General features: G+C 43.4%; 1 pseudogene; it reads left to right on the plus strand.

Annotated features, from left to right (window-relative positions):
• Positions 1-11,160: 11,160 nt before the first annotated feature.
• Positions 11,161-14,411, plus strand: LOC142942006 (saccharopine dehydrogenase-like oxidoreductase; annotated as a pseudogene).
• Positions 14,412-17,289: the final 2,878 nt, after the last annotated feature.

The following is a 17,289-nucleotide window of genomic DNA, read 5'->3' on the forward strand; positions in this document are numbered from 1 at the left end:
TCGGGTCCCACTAACGATTACCCTGGCACTATATAAACTCTGGTCCTGCAGTCTGAGGTTGTCAGGTCGTACCGTCTTTCACCCGCTTCAACACCGTTGCATCTTCTCCCTCGAGCGCCTGCCTCAGGTGTCCGTCGGTCCGGGAATCCCCCGTGCCCTCTGTGTTTACGGACTACTCACCGCTGCTCTGCCCTCCGTTGTGTTAGCGGACTACACACGCCGTCAAGCTGCCAGCTCTCCAGTGTCGAGCCACGGGACATCTCGCCGTCAAGTTACCAGCCCTCCGGTGTCGAGCCACGGGACTCACACCGTCGATCTGCCTACTCTCTGGTGTCGGACCACGGGCTCCACACCTTCAAAATAAAACCTGTTTATATCAACTTCTGTCTCCTGTGGTCTTGCTATTGGGTCCTAACCGTGAACTCCCGTGACACATCTGGTGTGCACACAGAGGATTACTCAAATAGGCCCTTACATGTGGATAGTTAGAAATGTTTAGTTTTCTGTATGATGTTTTTGGGTTAAATGCACCATGATTGTAAGTAATAGTAAAGTAATTTAACAACATTGTTGGACTGTGCCTTTTCATATCTGTCTGATATCAGTTGCTTACTCTTTGATTTAATCAGCAAGTTCAACATTAAAACCCATAAACCATTGTTACTTTGTGATATTATTGAGGGACTGTAGTATAATGAATCATTTTAATATAATGAATATAATCATTTTTACATTACCATTGTTATGCCGATGACACCCAGTTGGTCTTGTCATAGCCCCCCGGTGACACTCAAGTGGAGGCACGCACCGCTGCGTGCTTGGCTGACATCTCGAAATGGATGACGACACACCACCTCAAGCTCAACCTGGACAAAACCGAGCTACTGTGCCTCCTGGGGAAGGGTTGCCCGCACCGAGACCTGTCCATCACCATTGATGATACCGTGGTGACGCCAACTCGGACTGCGAGGAACCTGGGTGTGACCCTGGACGACCAACTGTCGTTCTCAGCAAACATTGCATCGGTTACACGCTCCTGCAGATTCCTGCTCGACAACATCAGGAGGATTCTCCCCTTCCTCACTGATGAGACAGCGCAGGTGCTCATACAGGCTCTGGTCATCTCCCGCCTGGACTACTGCAACTCTCTACTTGCCGGAGGCCCGGCGTCGGCCATCAGACCTCTGGAGCTTGTCCAGAAAGCTGCAGCTCGCCTGGTGTTCAATCGCCCCAAGGTCTCCCACACAACTTCCCTTCTCCGTTCTCTACACTGGCTACCTGTAAGAGCTCGCATCCAGTTTAAGACCCTGGTGCTAGCCTACAGGGCAGTGAAAGGAACAGCTCCTTCCTATCTCCAGGCCATGGTCAAGCCCTACACCCCCGCCCGACCACTTCGCTCTGCTGCCTCGGGGCGATCGGTTGCCCCGTCGCTCAGAGGTCCCTGCGGCCGATCGACCCGGTCACGGCTGTCTCTGGTCTCCTAGTTTGTCCTTGTCCTCTCATGTCACTCAGGCTTAATTGTGCTGGCCTATATTCAAGCCTTGTGTTTGGCAGGAGTTTGAGGAAGAAGGAAGGATGAAGAGGAAAACCCAACTATAACAAACACGCCTACAAATGTTCCCTTTTAGTGTTTGTTCAGTTCTGTGTAAGGTTATTGTTATTGTGAACGTACTGAAACCCTGGCACCATGTATCATAGAATTCCACTTTTCTTCCTGCACTGGCTTCAAAACTGAAGACACAAGAAATAAGCTTTTGGTTTGTTGTATAGAAACAAAGCATTAGCTTTAATATTGTGTTCTCGACCGCGTCGGGTAGACACAAGACATCAGTTTTAAATTATCTTAAGTTTCAAAATGTTATGTTCTACAATAAATAACACGATTGATTACATGTCACTTGTTTGTATGGAATTAAAGACCATCTGGTGTGCACACAGAGGATTACTCAAATAGGCCCTTACATGTGGATAGTTAGAAATGTTTAGTTTTCTGTATAATGTTTTTGGGTTAAATGCACCATGATTGTAAGTAATAGTAAAGTGAATTAGTAAAGTAATTTAACAACATTGTTGGACTGTGCCTTTTCATATCTGTCTGATATCAGTTGCTTACTCTTTGATTTAATCAGCAAGTTCAACATTAAAACCCATAAACCATTGTTACTTTGTGATATTATTGAGGGACTGTAGTATAATGAATCATCATTTTAATATAATGAATATAATCATTTTTACATTACCATTGCTATGCCGATGACACCCAGCTGGTCTTGTCATAGCCCCCCGGTGACACTCAAGTGGAGGCACGCACCGCTGCGTGCTTGGCTGACATCTCGAAATGGATGACGACACACCACCTCAAGCTCAACCTGGATAAAACCGAGCTACTGTGCCTCCCGGGGAAGGGTTGCCCGCACCGAGACCTGTCCATCACCATTGATGATACCGTAGTGACGCCAACTCGGACTGCGAGGAACCTGGGTGTGACCCTGGACGACCAACTGTCGTTCTCAGCAAACATTGCATCGGTTACACGCTCCTGCAGATTCCTGCTCGACAACATCAGGAGGATTCGCCCCTTCCTCACTGATGAGACGGCGCAGGTGCTCATCCAGGCTCTGGTCATCTCCCGCCTGGACTACTGCAACTCTCTACTTGCCGGAGGCCCGGCGTCGGCCATCAGACCTCTGGAGCTTGCCCAGAAAGCTGCAGCTCGCCTGGTGTTCAATCGCCCCAAGGTCTCCCACACAACTTCCCTTCTCCGTTCTCTACACTGGCTCCATGTAAGAGCTCGCATCCAGTTTAAGACCCTGGTGCTAGCCTACAGGGCAGTGAAAGGAACAGCTCCTTCCTATCTCCAGGCCATGGTCAAGCCCTACACCCCCGCCCGACCACTTCGCTCTGCTGCCTCGGGGCGATTGGTTGCCCCGTCGCTCAGAGGTCCCTGCGGCCGATCGACCCGGTCACGGCTGTTTTCTGTCCTGGCCCCACAGTGGTGGAATGAACTCCCCACTGATGTCAGGCCTACCCTGAGCCTCCCACTTAGCACTTATTGTATTCGTACTAGTTTGCTGCACTTATTGTATTCGTATTAGTTTGTGGCACTTATTGTATTTGTTTGTTTCTGAACTGTACGTTTGCTCTGGTTTATGCTCTTAGATGCTTGTTTGAAAAAGGAGATGCACTTGTGACTTCTGGTGACTAGTAGTTCTCTTGAAAACCGATGTTGAATACACTTATTGTAAGTCACTTTGGATAAAAGCGTCTGCTAAATGACTGTAATGTAATGTAGTGTAATGTACATTACAAAATCAGAACGCTTTGGGTTCTTATCAAGTGTTTGGTCCAGTTCTGTGTAAGTCACACCTGCTTTGAGAAAGTTAACAACTGTTTTCTTGGTGGGCCAGAATCAGCTTTATTCTTGTTGTTTGCATTCAGCTAACGTGTTAATCATCATGACTAATGATAGTTTGTTCAAACATGCAGCTTGAAAGAAGTCTGAGCTCTCTTAAAAAGCATTTTTACATCATGAGGAACTTCTTAAGTTAGACTGGGTAAAGGATTTTCACTTGTATTTTTTACACTTTTTACAAAGTTGTCTTTATTGAAATGTGCAGAATAAAGTGATACAGAGACGTAACATTCAATCATTCATAAACATTTTCCTATCACATCCCTTTCCTCTGGAATGACCTTTCTGCTCACATCAAACAGATGAGGCCTTTAAATCCCAATTTGAAACTCATCTTTTGGTCCTAACCTTCAGTTATTTGCTTTTTCTTTGATTACTTCAGGCCTCTTATCTGTTGCCAGTAACGCAATTATTCCCTGTCTGAGAATTCCAAAGAATCTTTCATTGTACCTGTTGCCATTAACCTTTCAGCAGCTCAGTCATTGTGCAGTCGTTACCTGTAGGAGCCATATTCCAAAGAATTGTTATTTTTCTAAATACTGTGTCAAAACAGATAAAACACACCTTGGTTACCTTCAATTCCATTCTCACACTCAGCCTCTGACTTTCTGCCATAAGTCCTGAAGCTATCTTGGTCCACGGCCAGTGATGTTTGGGTCTCACTGCTTGTGTTTGCTTGAACCTGAATCATTATCCTTCTCACGGGCCAGTCTCAGTCTCAAAGACCCAAATAAGTCCAGCACTTGAAGTCAATGTCTGTCCTGCTGACGAGAACATAGTAAACGTCCTGAAAAGCACTGCATCTCTCTGAGCCTGTGTTTGTTTGTTGTCCCACAAACACATGAGCATCCAAGCTGTGTGCCTCTCTCTCTCTCTTCTCCCTCTGTCTCTCTCTCTCTTCTCCCTCTTCTCTCTCTCTCTCTCTATCTTCTCCCATAAGAAATTCTCAAGTTAAAGTAATAAAAGTAAAGCATTTTTTCTTTAATTTTTCACATAAGTCTAAAATGTCCCTTTATCAGTTTATTAAATGATGTCCTACAAGCACATGTCTCTGGTCTCCTAGTTTGTCCTCCTCGTCCTCTCTCTTTACTCAGGCTTAATTGTGCTGGGCTATCTTCAGGCCTTGTGTTTGAGGAAGATGCGTCTATCATAAAAAGAAGCAGAACATGAACACACACACACACACACACATTATTTTGGGTGAAATGCACTCTTATTGTGACTCTGCAGACACATTTTAACATTTGGTTTGCAGTTATTATAACATCTGTAACTTCTAATACAGCTGTGTTCTGTTTGAACTCACTCAAAACCAAACTAGATGAGAAATGAGAAGCTGCCAGGGTACAAAGATAAACTACCAGAGACACACCAGAAACATGAGAGTTAAATATTTATCCTGAACCTGAGAATGCTGGATTCACCCCACGTCAACAATCTAATTTATTTACAATAAATAATAGAGATGAAACTGAAATGGTGTACAGCCTAGCTGTGTAACCGATACCCCCTCCTAGTGCGAGAGAAGCGCTGGAAGACGGCTTGTTCAGTAACCTCTGACCTAGGTAACGAACGCACCCCCCAAGATCTACACACGAGACCGTCTTAGCCTGCTTAGTGAGGCGAAAGCCAGGATAACTTAATAACACTAGCCACCACCGTATCACTGATTTCAGGCTAAAAACGTTGGCCTCCCCGACAGCCGGATATCAACGGATTTAGGTGTGTGTGTGCAATAGGTGTGGGAGGACTGGAAGTACCCCAGGGTAGACCCGCTCTAAAGGGCCACTGGAGGAGGAACCCTGTGTGGTTGGGAAACTCACTCGGTTCTTCAGGGCAGCTTAAGGACCCTGGCCCTAACACCCCCAATTTAGATGCCAATCTGACCGCTATTGCTTCCTAATACATAACAGCTAATGTCTAATTATTATCATCACACTGCAACATCACATAGAATATGTTTGCAGAGCTTCAAAGTCAATCTGAGCCAACCAAGTTAGTAAATCACAACAATGCTGAACTACACCATCTTAACCTTAGCTTGTAACAGGAATGTTATTCAAAATGTCATGTCTGATTTATTTACCACTGTCAGCCTATCGCAGGGGAAGAGCACTCTTACCTTTAGGAGACTACGAGGACCCCACCAGAGATGAGCAGCACTGGACTTTAGTTGGAATGCACAAAATACAAAACACTTTTATTTGGTTTTCACAAAAAGTAACTTCAAATATTACAAAAAATGAATATCGGAAAATGATCTAAAAGTTAATACAAAATGTCAAATGTCTAGAGCATGAACCCTTCAGAAGTCATCAAAAAAGCCTCCGTCCTTTGTTGTCTCCTCTTATACGCTTCTCCTTGGCGCTTCCTGCAACCTCCAGGTCCATATCGTGTAGAGAACAGATCACTCTCAAATCATCGTGTGGATTACAACACCATCTGGTGTGCACACAGAGGATTACTCAAATAGTCCCTTACATGTGGAGATGTGGTTAGAAAGGTTTATTCTGTGTGATGTCTTTCAGGTGAAATGCACCTTTATTGTAATGATTTACAATCCATGATCTCTCTGAAGCGTAATAGAAGATAGTGGAGCAAGTTCTGCTGCTGGTGGATGAGCTACATCAGAGAGATCATATAATATTTAAATATATAGTAGACCAGGGGTATTTCATTCATATTCAATGAGGTACATTTAGAGAGAATCTCCTCATGCAAAGGTCCAGAACATCACAATAATGTTTAACTTGTGCTGACTTAGTCCCATATATATTGAAGTAGACAACAGTCCTATCAACATCTGTATGTAGCCAACAACTGACTGTCAACTCAAATGAAGAAAGTTTGATTGAATAATATCTTAACAATATTTATTGTCTGTTTTCAAATTGAACTGGATGAATTGTAAATAATACAACTCTAAAGCGAGGATCCACTCGACTACAGTACGTTTGTGGAGAAGCCTTTTCAAATTTCTAAGAACCGGGGGATTGTTAAGAAACTTGCAAATATGAAAAGCAAAGTGTGGACCAACTATTCCTCTACATTGCTGTCACATGTGTCAATACACAAGTAAAGAGTTTACAATATGACGTACCAGATTAAGGGGATTAACACAGTGAAAACTTGAATTGAATTCCTAAAATCTTAATCCCCAACCCTATCTGCAGGTCAACCGGAGGAGAAGAGGAGTCCCAGGCCCACCGGAGGAGAGGAGTCTCAGGTCAACCGGAGGAGAAGAGGAGTCCCAGGCCCACCGGAGGAGAGGAGTCTCAGGTCAACCGGAGGAGAAGAGGAGTCCCAGGCCTAGCGGAGGAGAGGAGTCTCAGGTCCACCGGAGGAGAAGAGGAGTCCCAGGCCTACCGGAGGAGAGGAGTCTCGGGTCAACCGGAGGAGAAGAGGAGTCCCAGGCCTAGCGGAGGAGAGGAGGAGTCCTAGGCCCACCGGAAGAGAGGAGTCTCAGGTCAACCGGAGGAGAAGAGTCCCAGGCCCACCGGAGGAGAGGAGTCTCAGCACCGGAGGAGAAGAGGAGTCCCAGGCCTACCAGAGGAGAGGAGTCTCAGGTCCACCGGAGGAGAAGAGGAGTCCCAGGCCCACCGGAGGAGAGGAGTCTCAGGTCAACCGGAGGAGAAGAGTCCCAGGCCCACTGGAGGAGAGGAGTCTCAGGTCCACCGGAGGAGAAGAGGAGTCCCAGGCCCACCGGAGGAGAGGAGTCTCAGGTCAACCGGAGGAGAAGAGGAGTCCCAGGCCTAGCGGAGGAGAGGAGTCTCAGGTCCACCGGAGGAGAAGAGGAGTCCCAGGCCTACCGGAGGAGAGGAGTCTCAGGTCCACTGGAGGAGACGAGGAGTCCCAGGTCTACCGGAGGAGAGGAGTCCCAGGTCCACTGGAGGAGAGGAGTCCCAGGTCCACCAGAGGAGAAGAGGAGTCCCAGGCCTACCGGAGGACAGGAGTCTCAGGTCCACCAGAGGAGAGGAGTCTCAGGTCCACCGGAGGAGAGGAGTCTCAGGTCCACCGGGGCGGCTGTGGGTGAGAGGTAGAGAGGGTCGTCTAACAATCTGAAGATCGAAAATTCGATCCCGGGCTCCTCCTGTCCACATCATGGTAGCACCTGTCATCAGTGTATGAATGGGTGTGAATGGGTGAATGGTGACACGTGTCATATGATGTACAGACTTTATTAAAACAATTATTATAATCATGCATTCAATAAAATATGATTTGTGATATTTGGCTAAAATTAAATTGATGTGACCTCACTTCCAAATTTAAATGATATTACATTTTTTACTCAGTTTCAAACGGACATTACTTAATAAAGTATATACTAGAAATAATCTGAATAATGATAATGATAATAATAAATACTAACAACAACAATCATGATAATAATAATAATCAAAAAAGTTGCTGAAGTTATGGTGTTAACCTCAGTTAATGTATAATCAGTTCATTGAAGTTTCTTAAAAATTAGGATCAACTTTGAATATTAAGAAATAGGTTTGTGATTTTAAATGATGAGTCTGATAACAGTTGTGAGAGATTTTGACTCAAATCTGTTTACATTTAGCTAAAGTGTAAAGATTTAATCATGAAAGATCCGTGGTCTATTTTAGTGGTATATACAGTACACCAAAGCACGTGTGTTTTTCAAATTTTTTTTTTCAAATTTATATTTGACCTTATTGACCTTATTCACACGTACATGAGAGTGTATCAGTAAGTTAAAAACACTGACAGTTTGCCTTTGTCCTGAATGTTCTTTAGTACCTGAGTTCCCTGTTTCCACCTGGCTCTGTTCAGATTATCTTTAATATTGCTCACTCTGCTGGTTAACAGGGTCCTAATTGGACCCAAGCTTATTCATGAAAGAAAGGACCCAACAGAAACAATCCCGTTATCCATTGTGGATTTCAACTTTCTACGAACTCGAGAAACACAATAAGATAAATCATGACATCTGAGAAAGACACTGAAATGTTGAAGATGCAGTGTGTGAGCTGTTTGAGAACCCGTTTCAGTGCTCAGTCGTCTACTTGAAATGAAAAGGTGTGTGTGTACGTGTGTGTAGGAGGTATTGTGTGTGGTTCCTGCCAGTAAAGTCCTGAGAAGCTACAGAGCTGCACTTTGATATTTCCCTTTTAAAAACATCCTAAATGAAAATATTATCTCAAAATAGCTATTGTGAAGCTGAGATGAATGAAGCGAGGTTGATTCAAACATAAGTCAAAACGGCACTACTTCACCTACAGGAAGCCATTTTCCAATGTCTCCTGTGTGAAGCCATCCATCTGCATCGATGGCCTCCGCAGTCTTCTCGGGGTCCTTCAGGTAGCCCTGGAACACGTTAAGGCCCTTCACACACACCTAGACACCAACACACACACATATGAGTGACGTAATGTTATGGTAAAAGACAGAGCTTCTGTGAAGATGTCTGCTTGTCTTTGTGTTTCACCTCTCCCTCCCCGTTTACAGCCAGGTACTTCATCTCGGGCACATCCACCAGTTTAAGTGAGTTACAGGGCAGAGGAGCTGCAACGTGACCTGCGGGCATGAGGTCAAGTTCAGAGCATTCACTCAACTTTTTCTTTATAACTCAGAGCGTTGAGAGATGTAACACTTGAGTAAGTCGTTCTTATTTATTACCTGCTTTCCAGTCTCCGGGCATGGTCATGGTGCATCCAGCAGTACACTCTGTGTTCCATAACCTTCATAGAACTGAGACAAAGAAAAAACACATGATTATTAGTATTATCATGACTACTACTGCTGCTACAAACACAGGATTATGCAACGTAGAACCTATTGGGGACAGAGAAGGAGCATTTCTACTTTTCTTTTAAATTACCTGTTGCACTGCAGATTTTCAGGACAGGTGATAGAAAGAGACATAGATATCAAGATAACATTTGAAACAAGGGCCTGTGTGTGTGTGTGTGTGTGTGTGTGTGTGTGTGTGTGTGTGTGTGTGTGTGTGTGTGTGTGTGTGTGTGTGTGTGTGTGTTACAAGGTGAGGACAGTAGGAGGGATGGGAGCAGCTCCTCTCAGCATGAGACGCACGTGACCTCCGAGGCTGGCCTGTAGAGGGCAGCACACTGCGTTAATGCTTGACAGCTCTAACAGTCACATCCACAACACATTCATGTAAATCTTAAAATGCCACATAATGTTTATGCCTTTACAGCTGTCTGAGGCTGATAACAATGCTGTACACATTTGACTGTGTGCTCTTAGGAGATTAATCAATGCCTTATATGATAAGCTAAGATAATACATTTGCAGCAGAAAAGGAGATTGTGCAATAACAAGAAGCATTAGTAAACTAAAGCAAGATATAATAAATGAGTGAAACTGTAAAAATTAAATGTAATCAGTATACAGATTAAACAGTTGAATTCACATTATTGCACATATGAATTATTATTTAAGATACTAGGCAAATCTTAAAAGTAGGAATGATGAATAGAAAGCTAAATGTCTTCTTTATAGCTTTATATATAATAAACTATATATAGTACAGTGTATATATACATACTGTACATATATGTATTCCAATTTTTCCAATTCATTAATTCAAAGTTTTCAATTAAACTTTGGTGTATAAATGACTCTTTTGTGATCAGTATCAGTCTCCTTACTATGATAATGACAGACATACGTATATACACATGGATTTTTGATTTTTAGTTTCCTATTCACGTTCTGCTTATAATTCATGTTTGTTTAACCGTGCACATTTCAAAGATGAACAAAGGTATGGATGAAACATTTGCTTTATTGGATGCAATAACTGTCCGTGAACATCCAGTTCACATTTGATGACATTATGATCATTGTTTCCAGAGATACATGTGATAAGGCAGACGCTGTCCCTTTTGGAGAAGCCTACATTTGCGGTTTTGGGGAGAATCCAAACATCAACCAAAAAAACTCATTTAGCAGTAAAATATTTCATACAACAGTCCATTTCTTTAAAAACTAGACACATTAAAGTTAGAAAAACATGGTTGTGCTTTGTTCTACCTCGGGTAGGGGTAACGAAAAAACGAAAGGCTTTTTGGGGGATTTGTTCTTCTAGTTTGTAGTTGAGTGAGTGCATCGTGCCCTAGATATTGGATATGTTAGAATATTAAATAAATGTGGAATAACATAACGTCACCTGTGGAATAAACACATGTACATTGTAAATCTTTAAAAATAATACAACTATAATCATAATAAATAATGTAAATTAAACAATAATTATCTACAATTATGAACAATTTTGAACCTGAGCCCTAAATAAAATGTCTTGTTTTGCCCCGAAACAGCTAACGAGCTTTCTGGATGGACAGTTGGTTATTGAGCGGTGCAGCTCACAGTTGACCCAGTCCAGCAAAGTCACTTTACAATGAGAAAGGGAGATTTTTCTAGTTTATGCTGTAGTCACAGTAGTTCACTGTATTTGAGGACAGGTCACGCACCCCTCTCAACGTAATACCAGAGCACTGAGACAGCTGATATGCAGCAATAAGCATTTAGAAATAATTACATTCATATATTAAAGATATCTGATATTTTCTGCTTTGCTTTTAATAACCATGAAATAAAGGTGGCTCAATAATGCTTCACAGACTTCCTGTATTGTATATGTGGTGTTGCAGTTAAAGTCTGACATGAACACATAGAGTACCACAAATGAGGTGAGGGCTCTGTGTAGTTATCCACTGTTCATTTACAGAAATATCTCCTCTCCTCTGACAGCTATGCCAGAGCTGAGGACGGACGTTGAAATCATTGTTGCTGATGTGTCTGTCGAGGAATCGCTGGCCATCATGTGCCAACAAGGCGTGGTGATTCTCAACTGTGTGGGCCCTGTAAGTATGTTATCCACACTTTGTCTCAGGGAGGGGGGCGAAGGAGACTTTCAGATGACATTTGACACACGTTTGTGAATTGGATTCGAACCGACAACACTGAAATATTGTGGTTTGTGTAGAAACTATTCTCTCTATGCTCTTTGTCCTTTCAGTACAGGTTTTATGGCCAACCAGTGGTCAAAGCCTGCATAGCAAATGGAGCTCACTACATAGACATCTGTGGGGAGCCTCAGGTAGGAAAAGAAATGTCCACTGTGTTTTTTAGGTGTTGATTCACTGTGTTACTTTGTATTATAGCTCGGTTATAACTCATCTTTAAGTAGACGGACTATATCGACTTCTCTGTGCGTGGCGGTTCAGGTGCATTTAGTTTTGGTGTGTACGTGTGTGTATCCATCCTCTATAGTTCCTAGAGCGCATGCAGCTCGAGCACCACACTAAGGCGTTGGACAGGGGAGTGGATGTGATCGGCAGCTGTGGCTTCGACTCCGTACCGGCCGACCTGGGTGTTCTCTACACACAGAAGCAGTTCAAAGGTAAAAACAGAAGGCTCAGTCAGCCATTGAGAACCATAGAGCCTGTAACTGGTTTACTCAATGAAGTCGGTAAAAAGTTAAACATTCTAGTATTCTCAATATATAAAGGTGTACAACACTAGACACTCACTTTTAAAACCTGATGCTTATATATTCATTTTCTTTAGTAGTAACTAGATTAAGTAATTAATTAATTCAGTCTTTTAACTGACTTGGCTGCAGTGCCAGTCCTGTTTTTAAAGGTGAGCATGCTCACGTCACATAACTGTCAGTCAGAAGAAACTAATCGTGTCTTCACATCAAACCTTTGGTGTGTACGGAGGGGACTCTTGGATAGCACTGGTTTCCTCTGCGCTGTCCGTGACCCAGGTTAAAGCCATCTCAACCCCCTTGCAGGACTCGGACGGCCACGACGCCACTCAGCGGTTCGCCGTGTACGGCTCCGCAGACAGCGGATCCCTCCGCCAGCTGAGGAAGAAGCTCGGCCACAAGCCGCTGCCTGTGGTGGGAGCCAAAGTCAAAAAGAGGTGAGGCTATAACTGAGCCATTACTGTCTGGAGCTTGGCAGCGATTAGTGAAGGAAGGTGTTTCTTTAATGTACAGCAGAGAGGGATTTCCCTCTGAAACTGATGCATCTTTTTGACGCCTGACCTTCGTTTCAATAGTTTGATTCCAGAGTGAAATATGGAGTTTTTTAATCATTTTTAATATAGTGCCATTTCAGCAAATGCAATCCTCACCAAGTATATTTAATTTAATGTAATGAACATGTGGTGCAGGGGGGGGGGGGGGGGAGGGTAGTAGTATCAATGGATAAAATGAGCTGGAATACACTAAAGTGAGTAAATGGTGAGCGTTGACCACTGTGCTTCCTCCTTTTGTAATTTGGTGTGTGTTCGTCCAGGGGGTTTGTGTTTTTCAGCAGAGAGATGGAGCAGTAGGCCATCCCATTCATGGGTTCTGACCCCTCAGTAGAGAACCCACCGTTTCTGTCACGGGGCATGATGGAGGACTCAAACGCAGACCAGACCAGAAGTAGAGGGAAGTGGGAATTTAATGAACACACGACACTTACAAGAACACACAAGGAATTCACGGACGAGAATAGAGACGAAGGGGCGAAATCCAGCAGGACGAGGCAGGGCAGGCAGACGTGGGGAACAGGACAAGCCAAACTGGTGGGTACACATGGCAATGATCTGGCAGTGAGTGACTGAGAGGCAGGGGTTTAAATAGTGGCTAGAACAGGTGAGGAGAGTTGTGCTGATGAGGGAGTGCTTGATTAGTGATCAGAGGCAGGTGAAGGGAGTTAGACTGGTGCTGAGGGAGTGGCTGACAGGTAGAGTGAGGAGGGTGGAGCTATACAAAGACACACACAGAACACAGAAGGAAAAGCCTGATCGTGACAGTTTCCTCTACGAGGAGGAACACCGGTCGCCAGTAAGATAAAATCAACACAAGGACTCGTGCTGTGTTTTATTATTATTATTTAATATTATTTATTTCAGTGGTGGTAGTTAAAGTTAAACATTTCCCAAACTCCAGCTTTAGGATTATTCCAGGCATTTAAACGCCGATGAATGTCACAGTTAGGTGAGGGTATTTAGCTGAAAGGCTTACCCAAAGCTACTCACGTTAAATGCAGCAACTGTTATACAACTGTTATACAACTGTTGTACTACTGTTGTACTTCTGTTGTACTACTGTTGTACTACTTGATGCTTGTGAGTGTAGAAATGTCTTTAACCAACATGAATTGCAGTTTTAATGCTTCATTTGTCAGCACTGCAAGTCATGGAGAGTCAATGGAGTCAGTAAATGGTCCTTACAGACTTAGCATATCATTCTGCTGTAAGCACCATTTTGTGACATTTAAATATACAGTATATGTATTGATATATTGGTATGACTGATATATTTGTTCTTTGTCTTTCCTAAAGTTCCCATCACTCTTCTCCTTTGGCTTGTTCACCAAATCTGGTCCAACCTTGAAGCAGGTGACATAAATACTGTACTAGTGCTCTTTGTATCATTGTGGGACTCTGAGATGAATTGAAAGCCTGTGAAATGGCTGCTAAACATCGGCCGCAGTAACCAAGTGAAAGGAAAGCCAGCAACATTAAGTTTGTGTTGTTAAAGGACCTGAAAACCTATTTTCTTAACCATGTTCTCATATTGAGTGATGGGGTCCAACAGAATTAGCAACAGTTTTGGTTATTTGTGTTTCTGTCCCTGATTGGTCGGGGTAAATCCGGATTTAGAGCATCAAAGTGGGATGACAGAGAAATGTTTTTGAGAAAAACTAGTTTTTTTTAGGTGCTTTAATGTCGTGTCAAATTAAATGTGAGTGGTCAACTATAAGCTACTAGGAGGGATACAAAAACACCCTAATATAAGAAGATTTACCAGATGTCTCTTTCCTACACTGTGTTTAGCTGCTCACTTTGTTGTGCAGTAGTTTCATGGATTTGTCCGCTCATTCGGTTCTTTCTCTTCCCTCAGATAGAAGACACGTGTTTCAGCGTGACACTTTTTGGGGAGGGCTGCTCAGAGGGTTCAGATCCCACGCAGGGCCGACCCAACGCAAAGATCTGCACTTAGGTCATAGGAGCAGGTAAAGTACAGTACACATAGGCTTCTAGTTGTGTTTAATGGAAACATATCATTATACAATTCATGATTATTTCATCAGGGGTTATGAGTAACACCTGTGCTTCTCCTGCTGTGTAGTAGTACAAGTAGTGCTGTGAAAAAGGCCCATTCAGCTTTAGCAGTTAAAGGATCAGGCTGGTGTTCTGTATCAAAAGGCTCCGTGTCGTTTTTAGAGAATCTTACACAAACAGGAGTAAATCGTGCATTTGTTGGGGACTATATCCTGCGGTGGATTCATCCACATTTGGTGCCCGAGGGAGTATTAAGAGCAGCAGGACGGTGTAAGCGGGGTTGATGGTACATCTAGCAATTCCCTTGTTCGATCTGGTAAAAAGAATCAAACACATGTTGTTGTTCCAGAGCTGATGATGGAAGTAGCTAAGGAGAGAGCCGTCACGCTTCCTTCTCGTCTCTGTTGAGAGTTGCTCATGCTCAGTAGCGATCGGGCACTCGCGAGAAAAGACAAAGTTGATGAGCTGAAGCGCAAGCGAGCATTTCAATTATCCTGGACAGCAGTTTAGTGGGCTAAACTCCTGTCAGAGTCATTTACTTAAATCTAGATTAAACACTTCAATTCACTTTGGTCTTTGTTGTCATTTGAAAACCGCTAATAAACAAAAGAAATAGTAAAAAAAATAAAAATGAGCGTTGACTATTTCAGGAGCTGTTTTTATCTTGTTTGTGTTTTTGTTCTGGTTTACAGAGCCTGGTTATGTCGCTACAGTCTCTGCTCTGGTACAAGCAGCCGTAACCTTGCTGAATGAGCTGCACTCTCTGTGATCTCTGTGATTGTGGGAAGGGGAAAGTTTGTGGCTCAGCTTGCTGAACAGGCATTTGTTTAGCATTAGCTGATTTTTTCTTTTCATTTTGTGCTGAATCAGCATCATGGATCTGCGCCTTTAAGAGACGGACTTGAAGTAGTTTAAACTCCTCCTCTGTCTCCTTTTTCCGCGCCTGAACATGGGACATCCAGGGAGGGACAAAAAGCTGGTCTGATTCAACCAGGTCGTCCATTTTAGCTTTTACACTAGGATCAGCACCTCTCAGTACAGCTGCTTTAAACATCATGCGCGTACCTGGATTGTTATCAGGAGCGGTACCAGTCGTGTCGGTCCACTCGATCACAATTCTGTTGCAGAACTGGTCAGGAGTTTCTCCTGATGTACACTGAAATTTGAGGAGAGCACTAGCCCCCTGATGACCTGGATACAGGTCTCTCAGTTGCTGCCACCACGAGGTGCGGCACTGAGTAAACGGTGTCTCGTCATGGAGACCGGCAGTAATTGCACCTGTGTCAATTTCATGCATCACTCTGGCTGAAGTGCATGCAGCGAAGATGGCCCTCAAGTCTCCCAAAGCCAAATTGTAACTTGTTGTGCGGCCTTCAAAAGCCCTAATCCACCTACTGCCCCCACATGTTAACTCTGGTAATTTTTGCTCTAACATCTGCATGTCTGCCATTCCCCAGGTCTCATCCTGTTCTCCCTCATTCCTTCTCTTATCTCTCTCACTGTCCCTAGGCGTCTTTCTTCCTGAGTCTGGTCCTGGTCCTGGGGGATCCTGCCTGTCTTCATCTGCTACATGTTTGTAATCTACACTCCCACTAAACTGTAGCTGAGGTGCCTGTACTGGTGTGTGTGTGTACAGAGGAGGTCTGTCGAGCAGCTGTAACTCTGCAACTGGATACAAATGAGGTGGAGAGGTGGGGCTAGTGATGCCTCCACTCTCTCTTTTTTCTTTCTTATCTCCTGTCTTTGTTTAGCTTTGTGATTCTCATGAGCTGTGTTGAACGAATTCAGTCCTCTGACAAAAATCCGGTGTTTATTTTGTGCATCGGCCAGAGCCTTCTTTGTTTTATGTTTTACTACGCATTGATTGTCTTTGTGGTCTTTTTCTGCCTTCTATGTGCGCTCTTTTGACTGTTCATACAGTTTATTCCACATGTCCATGTTGTAATCTGTGGTGTCGTCCCCTGGGAACAAGCCTTCTTTCTGATAATCTTCCTTTAGTTTTAACAACTCCTTTTTTAATTTTTCTTGATGTTCCTGTCTCTCATTACGCTGTGCGAATAGGACTGCTGCGGCATATATCTGTCCAAAATTTGCCATTTTGTTTTATCAAACTATTGTTATCCCTATACACAGAATTATTCACACAATATCTACGTGATCCAAACTTTGACTTGTGATAGTTGATACTCAGTTAGGAAATCACCGGAATTCGACTTTCAGGGCGCAAACAATCAGTGTGTATGGAATACACCCGAGCCACTGATCTGAGCACCCCTGTTATCTACATGGTGAGATACACTAGTCAAGTATTTTCCACCTCAATTCTTAGTTTCTGTTAGATCCAGTCATTCACAAGTACAGTTTATTTCATACAGTTTTATCAATACAGTTTTATCACATTGCGGTTCCCTGAACCGGCCTCCCTAAGGTCTTAGACGTGGGACTCCAACCCCGTCACGGATCCCAGATCCGACCTCCCAGAGGTTTTTCAATGATGCTTACACTAAACTCACTAAATTTCGTGTTTCCAATCAGCAGTATTTGGTCATATGACAACAGGTTCTGCTTACCTTTCAGTTGTAGAAGGTGCGCACCAGATGTTACGAACATGATAAAAATAAGTTGAAATCTATTATAAATGTATTACTGTATTAATTGATTAATTACTTAATCTAGTTACTACTAAAGAAAATGAATATATAAGCATCAGGTTTTAAAAGTGAGTGTCTAGTGTTGTACACCTTTATATATTGAGAATACTAGAATGTTTAACTTTTTACCGACTTCATTGAGTAAACCAGTTACAGGCTCTATGG

This window comes from Anarhichas minor, unplaced genomic scaffold (genome assembly GCF_050575085.1).
Source record: "Anarhichas minor isolate MPS153535 unplaced genomic scaffold, ASM5057508v1 ptg000136l, whole genome shotgun sequence".
NCBI lineage: Eukaryota > Metazoa > Chordata > Actinopteri > Perciformes > Anarhichadidae > Anarhichas > Anarhichas minor.